We start from the raw sequence: 15,040 nt of genomic DNA, 5'->3' as shown, positions 1-15,040 counted from the left end.
GAGATCTCCGAGGTGGCCATGCCTTACAAACACCAAGATGTTCTAAACACCAGCTGTGACTGTTTGTAGTGCTGGGGAGGGGGGTGCCTCTCTCTGGGTCCCAAACTCCACAATACATTGAAGCAGAGCAGAGTGCGGGGAGATCATCATGTTCTTATTCCTAGACATTGCCCCTCCTAATGGAAGCACAGATCTAAATGGGGCTTGGGTTGACTCTTATGGAGGTTCCAAACCACTACTATCTCAGAAATGTCTTCATATCACCTGTTATTCAGCCATGTATCCTGATCCTGCCTCCTTCCCATCTTTTGTATTCAAAGGATGGTCAGTTTGGGGACTGATCCCTCTAAGAGTCCAATCTCTCCCTCTACCAGGAAAACTATCTCTGGTTCAAAAGCTGTCCTGGCAATGTCAAAATGACATTATGTCCACCCCCACATCCCTCCCTGGTGAGCTGGCTTTATAACTTGGCAGAATAGGCAGCCACCTACATTAGATGGTGCGTGGTAGCTCCAGGAAAGGCACCCTGCTCAAGTATCACCTCAGTCATTTTGGAACTGCCAATTCCCTCCTAACTTTTTCCTTTGGGTTGAGGCACTGGAGGAGCCCACATGTGACTGAGGGCAGTTTCTTGGGAGGGAGAGAGAACAGTCAGTCATGACCCCCACTATGGTGTGTGGGGGGGTCCTTATCATCATTCACTTAGGAGTATCTCTAAGCATCTAATCTATTACCTAATTAATCCAAGATCTCATTTAATTCTCAGGAAAAAACCCACAAAAGACACAAATAGAGATTATCATTTCTACTTTATAGAGGAGGAAACTGAGGCTCAGGGAGAAGAAGGGACTTGCTAGGATCTCATCCCCACTGAAATGCAGAACCAGGCACCTGAGTTCTGACCAGAGCGCCATGTAATTAATTGGTCACCCAGGAGGTCCTGGAGGGAGGCAAACAAATTAGAGCCAAATTTGACCTCAGAAAGAGGTACGGCAAAGGAAATAATGATACTATTTCCTATACCTGTGGGGGACCAGGGCAAAGTCTATTCCTCATATCCTCATGAGTTAGGATTGAAAACAACTTGATAGGGCAGCTAGGTGGCACAGTGGATAGAGCACCAGCCCTGGAGTCAGGAGGACCCGAGTTCAAATCTGACCTCAGTCACTTAATAATGACCTAGCTGTGTGACTTTGGGCAAGTCACTTAACCCCATTGCCTTGCAAACAAAAAACCCAAAAAAACAAAACCCCAAAACAACTTGACAGGCCAGGCCAGAATGTTAGATTTAAACTAGGAAAAAGAGTTTGAGAAGAATAAAGTTAAAGATTTAATCCATTTAATCCATCCACTTTAATCCATCAAGCAATAAACATTCATTAAGGGCCTACTATTTGAGAGGCACTGCACTTAAGTGTGGGGAATACAAAAGGCCAAATACAATTCCTACCCTCAAGGAGCTTACAATCTAATGGGGGAGACAACATACAAATATGTAAAAACAAGCTATAGCCAGGGCAGCTAGGTAGCACAGTAGAATGCTGAGCCTGGAGTCTCAGATATTTATTAGTTGTGTGATCCTGGACAAATCACTTAACCCCATTTGCCTTAGTTTCCTCTTTGTAAAATGAACTAGAGAAGCAAATGACAAACCACTCCAGTATCTTTGCCAAGAAAACACCACATGGGGTTGCAAAGAATCAGATAAGACTGAACAACAGCAAAACTATATTAGGATAAATAGGAAATGGTGTTTGTCCTTCATTATCAAAGAAGACTATGACATCAGAGAGGTAATGCCATGCAAGCACAGGATCTGAATTTGAGTGAGGGGGTGCTGTGCTGTCACCAGCCTCACTCTCTCCTCCAGAACCATATGGGTCCAGAGGCCAGATAGGAATCAGGACAACTGGAGATGACACTGGGTTCGAAGCAATCAGGGTTAAGTGATTTGCCCAAGGTCACACAGTACGTGTCAGGCATCTGAGGCTGGATTTGAACTCATGTTCTTCCGAATTACAAGGCCAGTGTTCTAGCCATTGCACCACCTAGCCGCCCCAAATAGGAAGTAATTAACAGAGGGAAGGCCCTGGAATTAAGAGGCTAAAGAAGGTGGGATTTTAGTTGGAACTTAAAGGAAGTCAGGAAGGTCAGGGGGTGAAGGTGAGGAGGAACAGCTCTCCAGGCGTGGGGGGCAGCGGGGGGGGGGGGAAGGATGGAGCCAAGAGATGGAGGGTCTTACTCGTGGAATAACCAGGAAGCTAGTATCAATTGATGGAAGGGTACTGGATAGGAAGGAAGTAGATTGGAAAGACAGGAGGGAGGGAGGCTTTGAATTGTGTGTTTGCTCCTAGAGGTGATAAGAAACCCACGGCGGTTACTGCACAGGGGAGTGATGTGGTCAGACCCGAGCTTTGAAGAAAATCACTGTAGTGGCTGAATGAAGGCTGGTCTGGAGGAGGGAGAGATGGCAGTCGAGCAAACCCAGCAGCCAGCTAGGGCAATGGTCTGAGTGTGGAGTGATGAGGGCCTGGGACTAGGGTCAGGGCTGTGTCAGAGAAGAGAAAGGGTGGATTTGGAGGGAGGCAGAACAGGCGAGCTCCATGAGGGATGCTACAGAAGTGAAACCTAAAAGCGATGAAGAGCTGAGTCACCAGGCATTGGGGGCAGCTTGAACATGGGGGAGGGGCATGAGAGATAATGAGGAGTCCTGGGGTGGCAGCCTGAGGGCCCAGGCAGGGAGTGGTGCCTCCACAGGATTCAGAAAGGGGAAGGGGAAGGGTTTAGGGAGAAAGACCAAGTGTTCTATTCTGCACATACGTCTACTGCACACTTGGGTCAAAACTATCAACCTGACAAGTACAAAATGGGCGAGTGCAGGCCCATGCGGTGTGATTACACAGCAGGTTGTCTGACAAAAAAATTGAAACTGTCTTAAAAAACTACACGGTCAAAGGAGTCAGAACTATGACAAGAAGGTCCTCAAAACTGCTGTAAATGCTGGGGAAAATGAGGAAGAAATGGCTTGGCTGTCCTACCCCCTGGGGACATTTAGAGTCTTAGGTGCAACATTTGAGGACAAAACTCAGAGGAGAGTGTCCACTCTGGGGAGGGGGCTTCAGATCAGAAGAAAAGACTGGAGGCCTCCACTAACTGTCTTCAAGGATCAGAATGGCTGCTGTCATCTGCAAGGGGGATCAGATTTCCTCGGCTTTGCTCCAAAAAGCCTTAGGGAGTGGAGTGGAAAATGTTCCCCAGTGTCAGATTTTCCCTTGATTGGCAAGGGCCCCCCAGGACAGGATCAAAGAAGTTGGAGCTGGGAGAGTCTAGGAATTGTCTAGTCTAGTTCCTCTCACTTCATAGAAGCAATGCCACAAACTGTTGGAGCTGAGAGACATCACCTAGCCCATCCCCCTTATTTTATGAGGCCGGAGACTGAGGCACTGAGAAGAAAGGGGTTCTTGCCCAAAGCCAAACAAGGGAGTTAGGATAAGAACCTGTGTCCTCTGATTTTGTGTCCAGTGGCCCTGAGGCGTCATAACGTGCCACTGCTCCCTCTGTAGTAGCAGGGCAATGAGATTATAGCAACATCACCACTGGGGAGGGACTAGTCCCCAGCCCTAGATTCATACAGGAAGGCAAAGCTTTTGATCACAAGATCCTGGGTCTCAAGATCAAGGGGACCTCATTTATGGAGGAGGAAACGAGGCCTCCAGAGGGAAAGTGAATTGCCCACAGTCATATGGGCAGCAAATATCAAAGGGAGGATTTGAACCCAGGTCCTCCTTCTTTCTGTTGTGCCCACTGCCTACTCGCTTCTCAGTTCCCTTCTTCCCCCTTTATAGCTCTTGGCAGCTCTTTTGGCCAGAGACAGAATGGCTCATTGCTAACTCACATCAGCACCACTCCAGATGTTTGTGGAGCCAAAGGAATGCAGGATGATCCCTACAGAGAGCCCAGCACTTCACCCAAGAGGAGGTGGGGACTTGGCATGCCCAGGCTTACAATCCTCCATGGTCTCCCTTTGCTTCAGGCTAAAGAAGGCTCTGGGAAGTCTGAAGCAGAAGATGGACAGAGTGGAGTTGGTATCTATATATTCAGAACCCATTCCTTCCAGACTTACTGAGGAACACAATCTCCCAGGGGATGGAAGGGACCTGAGAACAGATGACAAGGAATATCCCCACTAGGAGAGACCTTAAAACATCCAACACCAGATATCAGAGCTGGAGGGAACTTAGAATATCAGACACAGAGTGTCAGAGCTGGGAGGAACCTTGGTGCCTCAGACATAAGTTATCAGAGCTGGGACGTAACTTAGAATATAAGCCAGAATGTGAAGGAAGGAACCTTAGAACAGAATGTCAAAGACAGAAAAAACCTTAGAACACCCAACACAGAATGTCAGAGTTGGGAGGAACTCTAGAACATCAGACACAAGATATCAGAGCTGAGAGAGACTTTAGAATATAAAACAGAGAACAAGAGAATGTCAGACTGAGAGAACCTTGGAACACCGGACACAGAATGTCAGCGTTGGGAGGAACTTTAGAACATCAGCCATAGATGCCAGAGGTGAGAGGGCCCTGAGGAAGTGACTTGTAAGCCCGGCTACATTGGCACCTGCTTCCTTTAACCCATCAGAGCAACTCATCCCATGAAAGTGGGGAGACCTGGGTGATAGAAAAATTTCCAAGTGACCCCAAGATCTGGTGCAGGTAAACATTCTATGTGTATTAAAGTAATCATGACAACAGGTCCACTGACGGCTGGGCTAGGAAGCCGTCAGCTTCTCTTCTGCTCTAAGGTTGTCTGGGGCACTGAGACCATGAGCTCTTCTTCAGCTAATGGATAGTTTATGTTGGAAGGAGACTTTATAAGAAAGTCTAAGGAACCTTCTCTCTGATAGGTCCAAGCTGGGTAACCATGGGGGAGATGTCGCTGTTCTGGATGTCTTTCTGTTCCCCTTATTTCCTGGTGCTGTAGGTGTTTCCCTAGGGAAATTGCCAGTATCTAACTGGGCCATCATCAGGATCATAGGTCCAGAGTTGGAAAGTAGATCAGAGGTCATCCAGTCCATTGCTTTAATTTTTCAGAAGAGGAAACTGAGGCCAATAGAGGCAAACAAAGCCATAAAGTGGCAGAGTTAGGATCTGTTGCTTTCAAGGCAACTCGGGACACAGAGGACAGAGGGTTAGACCTGGAGTCAGAAAGATGAGTTCAAATATGATTTCAGAGCCTCACTAGCTGAATAACCCTGCACAAGGTACTTTACTTTTGTCTGCCTCGGTTTCCTCATCTATAAAATGGACACTACCAAAGCACCTATGTCCCAGGATTATTGTGAGGATAAAATAATATTTATAAAGCACTTTGCCATACCTTAAGTGATATATAAGTGCTTGCTATTGTTATTAATATCATTACCATTATTATTAATTAACTTAGGTCCCTCAAATCAGGAGGAGCCCAGCTAAACAGGAAGGTGTTAGAGAACGGCACTCCTCAAGTTGCTAAAGGCAGCTGTAGTGGTCTCCCAAGGGTGGAGATAACTCTCCATCTCCACTGTGAGCCCTCCCCCTATTCCCTCCAGCGTGTGTCTGTCAGAGGTCCCAGGACCCTGGCAGGATCTGGACTGCAGATGTGCTTTTTGACTCCCCAAGGAAAAGACTGTGGGTTGGAGAAATAAAAATAATCCCTCTAGCATTTCCTATTCAAGGCACTCTGCTAATCCATTTTCTCATTTGGCTTTTACAGCCCTGAGAGGCGAGGCACACATTATTAAGTCCATTTTATTTTAGTAAATTTAATGAATGCCTTTTATTTTTCACATTGAACTGATTTCCACATAGACTCACTCTTCCCCACCCCCACCCCGAACTGAGCCTTCTCTTGTGCAACAGTTTAGCAACACAGTAACTCTGTCTGATACAATGTCCCCCTCCTGCTGCACCCAACAAATGGAAGAGGGCTCCTGGCACTTCTCTTGGGGAGAGAGGAGCTATTTGATGGGCTGAATCGGTCAAAACCAATCAATTCTCACAGCACAAAGGCCCACATATAACACTGACCCCTGTGGATTTAAGACAGCCCTCATAGATGCCACCATCCCAAATTCTCATAAACTCCCAATCTGGTTGGAAGAAAAGCTTCAAGATTAGAGAATTAGCCAAAGAAATTCGCACATTGTAGGAACACACCGTCCTGGCTTAAAGCTCTGGTCATCCCCAAAGATGCAGGCAGGGGCCTATGGATGACGGGCTAATACTTCAGTCCTCTTCTTATCAATTAGTCAGTGGCAAATTATTCATTAAGCACCTACTATATGGCAGACACGGTCAGTACTGGAGATACAAAGAAAGGCAGAAGTCCAGTCCTACCCTCAAGGAGCTTCCAGTCTAAGGAGGAGATAATGTTCTAATTTCTTTTTCTTTTTCTTTTGTTTTAGGTTTTTGCAAGGCAAATAGGGTTAAGTGGCTTGCCCAAGGCCACACAGCTAGGTAATTATTAAGTGTCTGAGACCGGATTTGAACCCAGGCACTCCTGACTCCAGGGCTGGTGCTTTATCTACTGTGCCACCTAGCCACCCCTCTAATTTCTTTTTCCTTTTTTTTTGCTAGGCAATGGGGTTAAGTGGCTTGCCCAAGGCCACACAGCCAGGTAATTATTAAGTGTCTGAGACCGGATTTGAACCCAGGTACTCCTGACTCCAGGGCCAGTGCTTTATCTACTAAGCCACCTAGCCACCCCTCACCCCTCTAATTTCTTAAACAACACACACAGACACACACACACACACACACACACACACACACACACACACACACGAGTGTAAGCAGAAGGTGATGTCCAAGAGAAGGTAGCAGAATTGGGGACACTGGAAGGTACCTTAGAACATAAAACTGTGGGATATCTTAGCACCTCCCTGTCTTAGCACTCAAGTTCAGTCCTGTTGGTCTTCTCCAAGTCAGTTGACCATAGGGATAAAAGGTCAGTCCCTCCCAGCTCAGATATCCCCTTTTTTGAGATCCTTCCTAGCTTCAATATTCCCTATTCGAAGCTGTCTCCCAAAGCTGACAACCTCTTTTCTAAGGTACTTCCCAGCTCTGCTATCCCCTGTTCTGGACCCTCCCCAGCTCCAATATCCCTTCTTCTGAGGCCCCTCCCAGCTCTAACATTCCTCTTCTCTTTGGTCCTTTTCAAATTGACATTCTAAGAAGCCTCCCCAGATCTGACGATCTAGTTAATAATCAATAATTGGAACTTGGGAGATCTGAGCCCATCCACCCCTCCTGAAGATGGGGAATACTGGCTGAATTTCTCTGCCAAAGTTCCTGGCAGGCATCAGGTACAGGAGTGGCAGAGACCAGGGAGGCGGAGGGCACAGGGTGCCAGCTGCCTGTGGGCTGGCCTCTCTCAGATCTTTCCCCACACAGCAAGCCCACACTTGCACTGAGCCTTGTGCCCACATATCCAGAACAAGGATGTTCCTGCCCTCTCTATTTTTTATATAAGCCCCAAAGCAAATGGATTCTGCATACAACCTCCCAAGCAAACAGACCCTGAGAAACTTTCAGAATCTCCTCAAGCAAGATTGGAGATGTTCAGCCTGAAAGGAGCAGAAAACTGAGAAAGAAGGGGAGAGAGTCCCAAGATTCATCTCTTCCTCTCTGTTATCAAGAAGGATTAGACATGGTACCAGCCAGGCTCATAAAAGCGCAGACTAGAGGAAGAACTTTCCTACAACTGAGTCACCTAAAAATAGAATGGTCTACCCTGGAGTCTCAAAGAATTCACATTCCCTTGTCTGGTTCCACCACCCTATGATGAGAATTGTGATTCAAAGGATTTGAGTTCAAATCTCACCTTTGTCACTTCCTACTAATCTACCCAAGCAAGTCACTTAACTTGGCCAGACCTTCATAAAATGGGGGCAGGGGAGGTCTCAGGACCCCTTTCTGGCTCTAAGTGTGCAATCTGTTGGCCATATGGAGTTCTCCCAGAGGGGTGCCATCTTGAAGGGTTAAGGAGAGAAATAATTTTCTTGCATCCTCATGATGCCCACAGTGAAGAAGAGCAAGCAGGGAAGGGTGACCCTTGCCTCCCAGCCCCCAGACACGGTGGGAGGAAGTGTCTCTCCTTCCAGACCAGTCTGAGCAGCTTAGAGAGCAGATACCTCATGAGATGAGAGGACTTCCAGCTGGAAGGGATCTTGGAGACCCAAGAGGACCACTGAGGACCACAAGTGTTAGAGGGCCTACCCAAGACTCCCTGGCAAATCCTGAGCCTCAAACAGCCCCTCAGTCCCCAGGCTCTGGCAGTCCCCAAAAACCAACTGGTCCATGATTAACACTCTGTCACTCTCCTCTCTTTCCCTTAGCAACTGAATAGTGACCATTGACAGAGGCAGAAGATTAATGGGCAGCCAGCCTTTGGGAGCCTCTGAAGATGGTGGGAGGTGGCTCCCAGCTTTTATTTCCAAAAGGAAGCCTTGATCCCCTCCTTCCCAGGACCCTCCCTTTCCCTCCACCATCAGTTGCCTGGCCATCCCCCACCCCTTCCAGAATGGGCCTCAAACAACCCCTGGAGAAGAACAAAGTCAACGCTAGCTTCCCCTATTGTTCAGCTCTGTTCATTTCTTGGGAAGACCTAGATAGGGGGCCCACAAACTAGAAAGACTTGGCACAAGATGAAATCTGTACTCCTAGCTCACTGATGACCTCAAGGAGTCACTAAACTATTGTATCAGGGAAACTAAGGCACAGCAAGTGATTTGTCCCAATGGCACACTGAGGTTGATCAAGGTTTTCTGTTTCTCATTAAGCATGGTGCTATACATTATTGTGGCTTCAGTTTCCCCAAGTGTAAAAAGAGGGAGGAGGGCAGACCATATAATCTCTAAGGTACCTCCCAGTTCTACATTCTCTTTTCCAAACCCCTCCTAGCTCTGGTAATCTAAGGTTCCTTTCCTTTCCCACATCCCCTGTCCTAAGGCCCCTCCCAGCTCTGACATCCCTAAAGACCATAAGGAAAGCCCACTCTGTCCCCTGGGTCTCAGGACCAGCTGGTCTTCTCTCTGTCAACACAGTAAAGCAACCCAATAGGTTTAGGACTTTGAAGATGCCTATAGAATCTGTAACTGTAAGTGTCTGAAGGGGAAAAGCAGGGCAAGTGGTGGAGGACTATTCAGAAAGCAACAATCAGGCCTGTTCCCAAATGGTAGTGAGTTCCCCATCTCTGAAAGTCTTCCAACCCACCCCTTGGAGATTTTTGTGAAAGAGATTCTTTTGGGGAAGTAAATGGGTTAGACTAGATGCTGCTAAGATCTCTTCCAGTACTATGAAGCCACTTTATGACTATTTTTAGAGAGGAAAAAAAAGAAGGAAATATGAAAGATGGATGAAAGGGAGGGAGAGAGAAGGAAAGACAAATTTATTTACTATGTCTAGACACTGTGCTAAGTGCTTTGAAAATGTCTCATTTGATTCTTGCAACAACCCTGGGAAGTAGGTGGTGCTTGAGGCAAACAAAAGGTAAATGATTTCCCCAGGAGACAGTTAGTATATATGAGCTGGATTTGAACTTGCGTCCAGGATTCTATCCACTGTGATACCTAGTCGCCTCTGCCAAACCATGTCATGGTGGGACAGGCAGAGTATTTAATGAAAAGAACACCCAACTGGGAGTTAGAGGACCTGGATCCCCACCCCCAGATCTGCCATTTACTCCCTGAGTTTCCTAGGCTAAGTCACTTCCCTTGCCCAGACTCAGTTTTCTCATCTGGGAAGAGGGGACTCAATGGCCTCTAAAATTCCTTCTAGCCCTAGACCCTAGGGTTTTTTTGCCTTTACTAAATCACCTTCTAGGGTCCCTCCCAGCTCCATTATCTTACAATTCTAGAATGTTCTAGTTGATATTTTGCTTACAGATCTAAGGTTCTGTGACTCTTTTCTCATACCCACTGAAGCTCAGGATTTGCTGGGGAGTCTTGGTTAGGCCCTCTAACACTTGTGGGCCTCAGTGAGCCTCTTGGATCTCCTGGGTCCCTTCTAGCCCCATCCTTTCATCCTTATTCAATGATCTTTGTGAGCTGCTGTGACCCCCCCCCAAACAAATCATGGGGAGGTGGGCAAGAGGGGAGAGACCTTTCCCAAGATGGGTCTCTCTGAGTTTAGCTAGGCCAGGCCCTTTCATGACAAGGTTGCCATATATGAACCAATGAGGAATCGATGCTGGCCAGTTCCACGTCATGACCTTTAAAGGAGCAGAAATGGGAATGACAAAGAAGGTAGAAAGAATGTGAGCAAAGAGACAGATGGCAGACATATGGAGAAAAGATTAGGGCTCACTTGGGGTTTGACCTCAGTGTCACAGGATTTCACAATAAACATTTATGAAGCATCTACTAAGTGCAGGCACTATCCTCTTCAGTGACCACCAGTGACTCCCTATTGTTTCCAAGATCAAAATCAAGGTGGTAAAGGTCCTACATAACCCACCTTCACCCAGTCTTTTCCAGTCTTTTCACACCTTTCACCTCCCCACCCCCACAATACTTTTCATACTTTCATATTATTCTCCATACATTTCCCCTTCACCACTTCAATTCAGTGGCATGGACCATCTAGCTGTACAAATAAGACCCTCCACTTCTCATTGTCTTTCCTGGAACACTTCCCAACTCCACCCAACTCCCCATTACTGACCCCCCCCTTCCTTTTTGTCCCAATTAAAACCCCACCTTTTTCACCAGTTCCTCCAATTGCTAGTGAAGCCCTCCCCACTGAGCTCTCTTTCCATCTGCCCCCCAAGGTCTCCATCTCAGCCCATAGGCGATTTGGACCCCACCCCCACCCCGCCCTGTATCTGCCTCCTGTTACCTAGCAGTAGCCTCCAGCTGACTTTCCAAGCATTTTCAAAGCAAACCACTCAGTAGAGTAGACAGCTTCCCCAACTTTCCCACTCCCTATTATGGGAGTGTTGTCTTCCCTCAATAGACTATAAGCTCCATAAGGACAGGAACTATCTTGTTCTCTGGCATATAGGGATGCTTTATCAATCAATCTGTCAAACATCTATCTGTTGTTTATATCTTATACATATATGTATATCTTATATCTTATACATAAAACACGTAGTCTCCCAGCAGATGACAAGATCCTTGAGGGCAGGCACGTGGTTTTTGTTTTTCTGCATATCACCAACAACCTGCTGGTTTGTCCTTCCTTCTCAAAGACAGGGAGGGGATGCCTTGAGAAGCACATGAATTGGATTTGGGGGAGGGGGGACTGTGCTAAGTCCCCAGCCTCACTTTCCCCTCCAGAGCTATCTGGGTCCAGTGGCCAGATATGGATCAGGATAACTGAAGATAACCTGGATGTGAAGCAGTCAGGGTTAAGGGGCTTACCAAGGTCACTCAGCTAGTGTCAAGTGTCTGAGGTCCAATTTGAACCCAGGTCTTCCTGATTCTAGGGTTGGTGCTCTATTCACTGCACCATCCACTGCTGACTAAATGAAAAATAGGATCATTCCTGCCTTCAGGGAGCTTAAATTTTCCCAGCTGAAGGGGACCCTGGAGTCATTGGATTCCACTTCAGCCTCTCCCAAAGGAGGGACCCAAGGCCCTGGAAGTGGGAAGGACCTTAGCCTCCCAGCAGGCAGTTAAAGGAGGATTTGAAGGCGGGTCCTCAGCCTCCCAAGCCAGGGTACTTGTTGACATTTATTGCTTAGAGAAGCAAAGGGGAAAAGAGCCAGGAGAAGCAATTGGCCTGGGAGCAGGGGTGGGGTCCTGGGGAGGGGTCCAGGTTTGGGAGCCACCCCAGACAAGGATTTACGGAAAAAGGAACCCAGCCCTGTCTGAGGCCCAAGGCTGAGCAGGGAGAGGAAACATCTGGAGAACTTTCCCTTTTACCGAAATCCACCCTGTCCAGGCACCAGTTCCCTTTGGCACCTTGGAGAGCCCAGGAGGGTTGCCTTTTTGTTTTTTCTCTTTAAACCCTCCTAAAAAAAAAACTGATTGAAGAAGGGACATATGATGTAATTAAGGGAGTGACGGGTTTGGACCTGGGCTTAAGGCCCAGCTCTCCCACTAGCCCCCAAGAGATTCAGGCTTAAGACATCCAAAAACTGAAGAGATGAGTCTAGATCACCTCAAAGTCTTTCTCATTTCTAAAAACACTGTGCTCTCCAAGCCCTCCAGCCCAGACCTTCTATGTTCCAAGACTTCCCTTAGGCCAGTTAGGTGGTACATTGGGACTGGAGTCAGGAAGCTCTGAGTTCCAAACTGACCGCAGACACTAACTGGGTGATGCTGGACAAGTCACTTAGTCCTGTCTGCCTCAGTTTCCTCATCTGTAAAATGAGCTAGAGAAAGAAATGGCAACCCACTCCGCTGTCTTTGTCTAGAAAACCCCATATAGGGTCACAACTGGACATAACTGACCAGTGCTGACATTCCCTATTCTAAGTCCTCCCCCCCCCAGCTCTAACATCCCATATTCTGAGGCCTCTCCCAGCTCTGGCATTTTCTGCCTATGTTGGCAGTTCCCTCTGCTAAGGGTTAATTATTAGTGTTGTCTCTCTGCTCTGCAGGGGGTAGTAGGGATGTCAACAACACTGCAAAGCAGGGACCAGGTGGGGGGGGGGGTGCCTCCCAGTTTCCTCCTCTTCAATTGATGAAAATCCCTTTGCCCGCTGCCACTGCCATGGAAGGCACCTTTCCCTACTTGTAGGATCATAGAATGTTTGAATTGAAAAGGACATGAAAGGTCTTGTAGCCCTCATGTCAAACACATGTAATCAGATTAAAATGCCACTGGGAAATGTCCAACAATATTGTAAAATACAATAAAACATAAGTAATATTAATTTGAGGCCTCCTAAATCAATATGTGGCCTACAGGGACCCATTTCTATTTTAGTTGGACACTACTGTTTTTTATAGTCCAGTTGAGTCCATTTTACAGAGGAGAACCCTGAGGCCCAGAGCAGGTAATCAGATAATATCTATGGAGTTCCGCTGGATGCTGAAGATACAGACAAAAAGAAGCAGGCTCTGCCTTCCAGGACCTTACATTTGAATGAAAAAAAAAAAATAAGGGAGACACACCAAGACCCAGATGAAATACATTTAAAGCCAACACAACCAGCATGGTGGCCAGGCAGGCTCTAAAAGATGGTAGGGCTTGGGTTCCAGCATCAGGAGAAGCTGAATGTGGAAGGAAACAGGGGGACTCCAAGAGACAGAGGTGAGGAGTGACCATGAAGGAAAAGGCACAGAGTAGAGAGGAGATGAAGGTGGAGCTGGAGGAACAGCAGGGAGGGCAAGATGGCTGGCCCAAAGTGGACAAGTCAGGTGATTCAATGGATAGTGCTGGACTTGGAATCAGGATACCCAAGTGCAAATTCATCCTGTGGCTCTCACTAGTTGTTCCACCCTGGGCAAGTCATTTCAGTTCTCTCTGCCCCATTTCCTCATCAAACCAAAAAACCCCAAAGGTTTTCTAAGTCTCTACCAGTTTGAAATCTATGATCCTATGAGTGATATATAAAAAGATAAGAAATGTAGGAAGAAGGTGCAGCTAAGTAGCACAGTGAATAGAGTACCGGTCCTGGATTCAGGAGGATCCAAGTTCAAATCTGACCTCAGACACTTGTTAATTTCCTAGCTGTGTGACTTTGGACAAGGCACTTAACCCCATTGCCTCACAAAAACCAAAAATAAGGAAAAGAGAGAGAGAGAGAGAGAGAGAGAGAGAGAGAGAGAGAGAGAGAGAGAGAGAAATGTAGGAGGGACCGTGTCTGTAGATGACAAACAAAAAAAATCTAAATTTGATCTGGAGGCAATAGGGAGCCACCGACATTTATTGTGCATGCCATGGCATCACCTCCTTGATGTCATCATGATTTTCAGGAACAAAGGCCAAACATCACCATCACCATCATCATTATCTAGTAATTTATCTATCAGACTTTAGAGAAATCACATTGTGTCTGGGTTCTGGGGTTGAACTGGTGAGGTGAAAGGCCAATTAGGAGCTTCTCACAATGGTCCAGACAAAGGTGGCATTGCATCAGTGGAGAGAAGGGGGTGCAGACAGAGATGCTCTGAATTTGGCAACTGAATGGATTAGGAGAGGAGTGATAGTGGGGAGTCAAAGATGATCTCAAAGAGGATAGTGGGGTCCTTGACAATAGCAGGGAAGGCAGAGAGATCTGGGGGGAAAGAAAATGGCTTCTGTTCTGGACATGCTGGAGGAGGGAACATACATTTATGCATCAGTCATTTTTATTGCCTCATTTATTTACAACTATTAGCTCATGAGTCTGGGATGCCTATGGGATTAAGTGGTTCGAGATGTCTGACTAGGACTCGGCAGAGAACTGGGCCCCAAAATCGACATCTGGGAGTTGTCGGCTTCAAGACGATAACTGATCCAAGGGGAGCTAGTGAGATCACTGAGGGAGCCCAGAAAGGAAGGAGAAGATGGCTCAAGGATAGAGCTGTGAGGGACACCCATGATCAGTGGGTGACCTGGATGAGGATCCAGGAAAGGGAAGCAGAAAAGGAGAGGTCAGACACGAAGGATGAGAGAATAGAGTCACAGACCCCATGATGCAGGAGTAGCCAGGAGGAGAGGCTGATGAGCAGGGTCAAGAAGTCAGAGGCAGAGGCCTGAGAGGCCGTTGGGTAGGAGCAGTGTAGAGACCATTGGTTACTTTGGAAAGAGTGAGATCATGGATAGAGCACCAGCCCTGGAGTCAGGAGGACCTGAGTTCAAATCTGGTCTCAGACACTTAATAATAGCCTAGCTGTGTGGCCTTGGGCAAGTCACTTATCTCCACTGCCTTACAAAAAAAAGAAAAAAGAAAGAGTGAGATCAGGAATGACTGCAGTGAGTTTAGGAGAGGGAAGGAAACAAGTAGAAGTCTTTGGAAGGAATGTGACTGAGGAGAGAAGCAAAGAACCATAGATGGAGGGCTTGGGAAGATCAAGCAAGGGGTTGGGGTTGTAAAAGAAATCTTGGATCAATAATGGGTG

At 47.1% G+C, this 15,040-nt stretch overlaps 1 protein-coding gene across 4 annotated transcripts in view; it reads right to left on the bottom strand.

Annotated features, from left to right (window-relative positions):
• The window catches only part of ZDHHC8 (zDHHC palmitoyltransferase 8), a 78,822-nt gene that overhangs the window by 44,260 nt on the left and 19,522 nt on the right, over positions 1 to 15,040 (bottom strand). The gene's annotated exons all lie outside the window — the stretch shown is intronic.

This window comes from Macrotis lagotis, chromosome X (assembly GCF_037893015.1).
Source record: "Macrotis lagotis isolate mMagLag1 chromosome X, bilby.v1.9.chrom.fasta, whole genome shotgun sequence".
Taxonomy (NCBI): Eukaryota; Metazoa; Chordata; class Mammalia; order Peramelemorphia; family Peramelidae; genus Macrotis; species Macrotis lagotis.
This window is presented reverse-complemented; position numbering and strand designations above follow the sequence as displayed.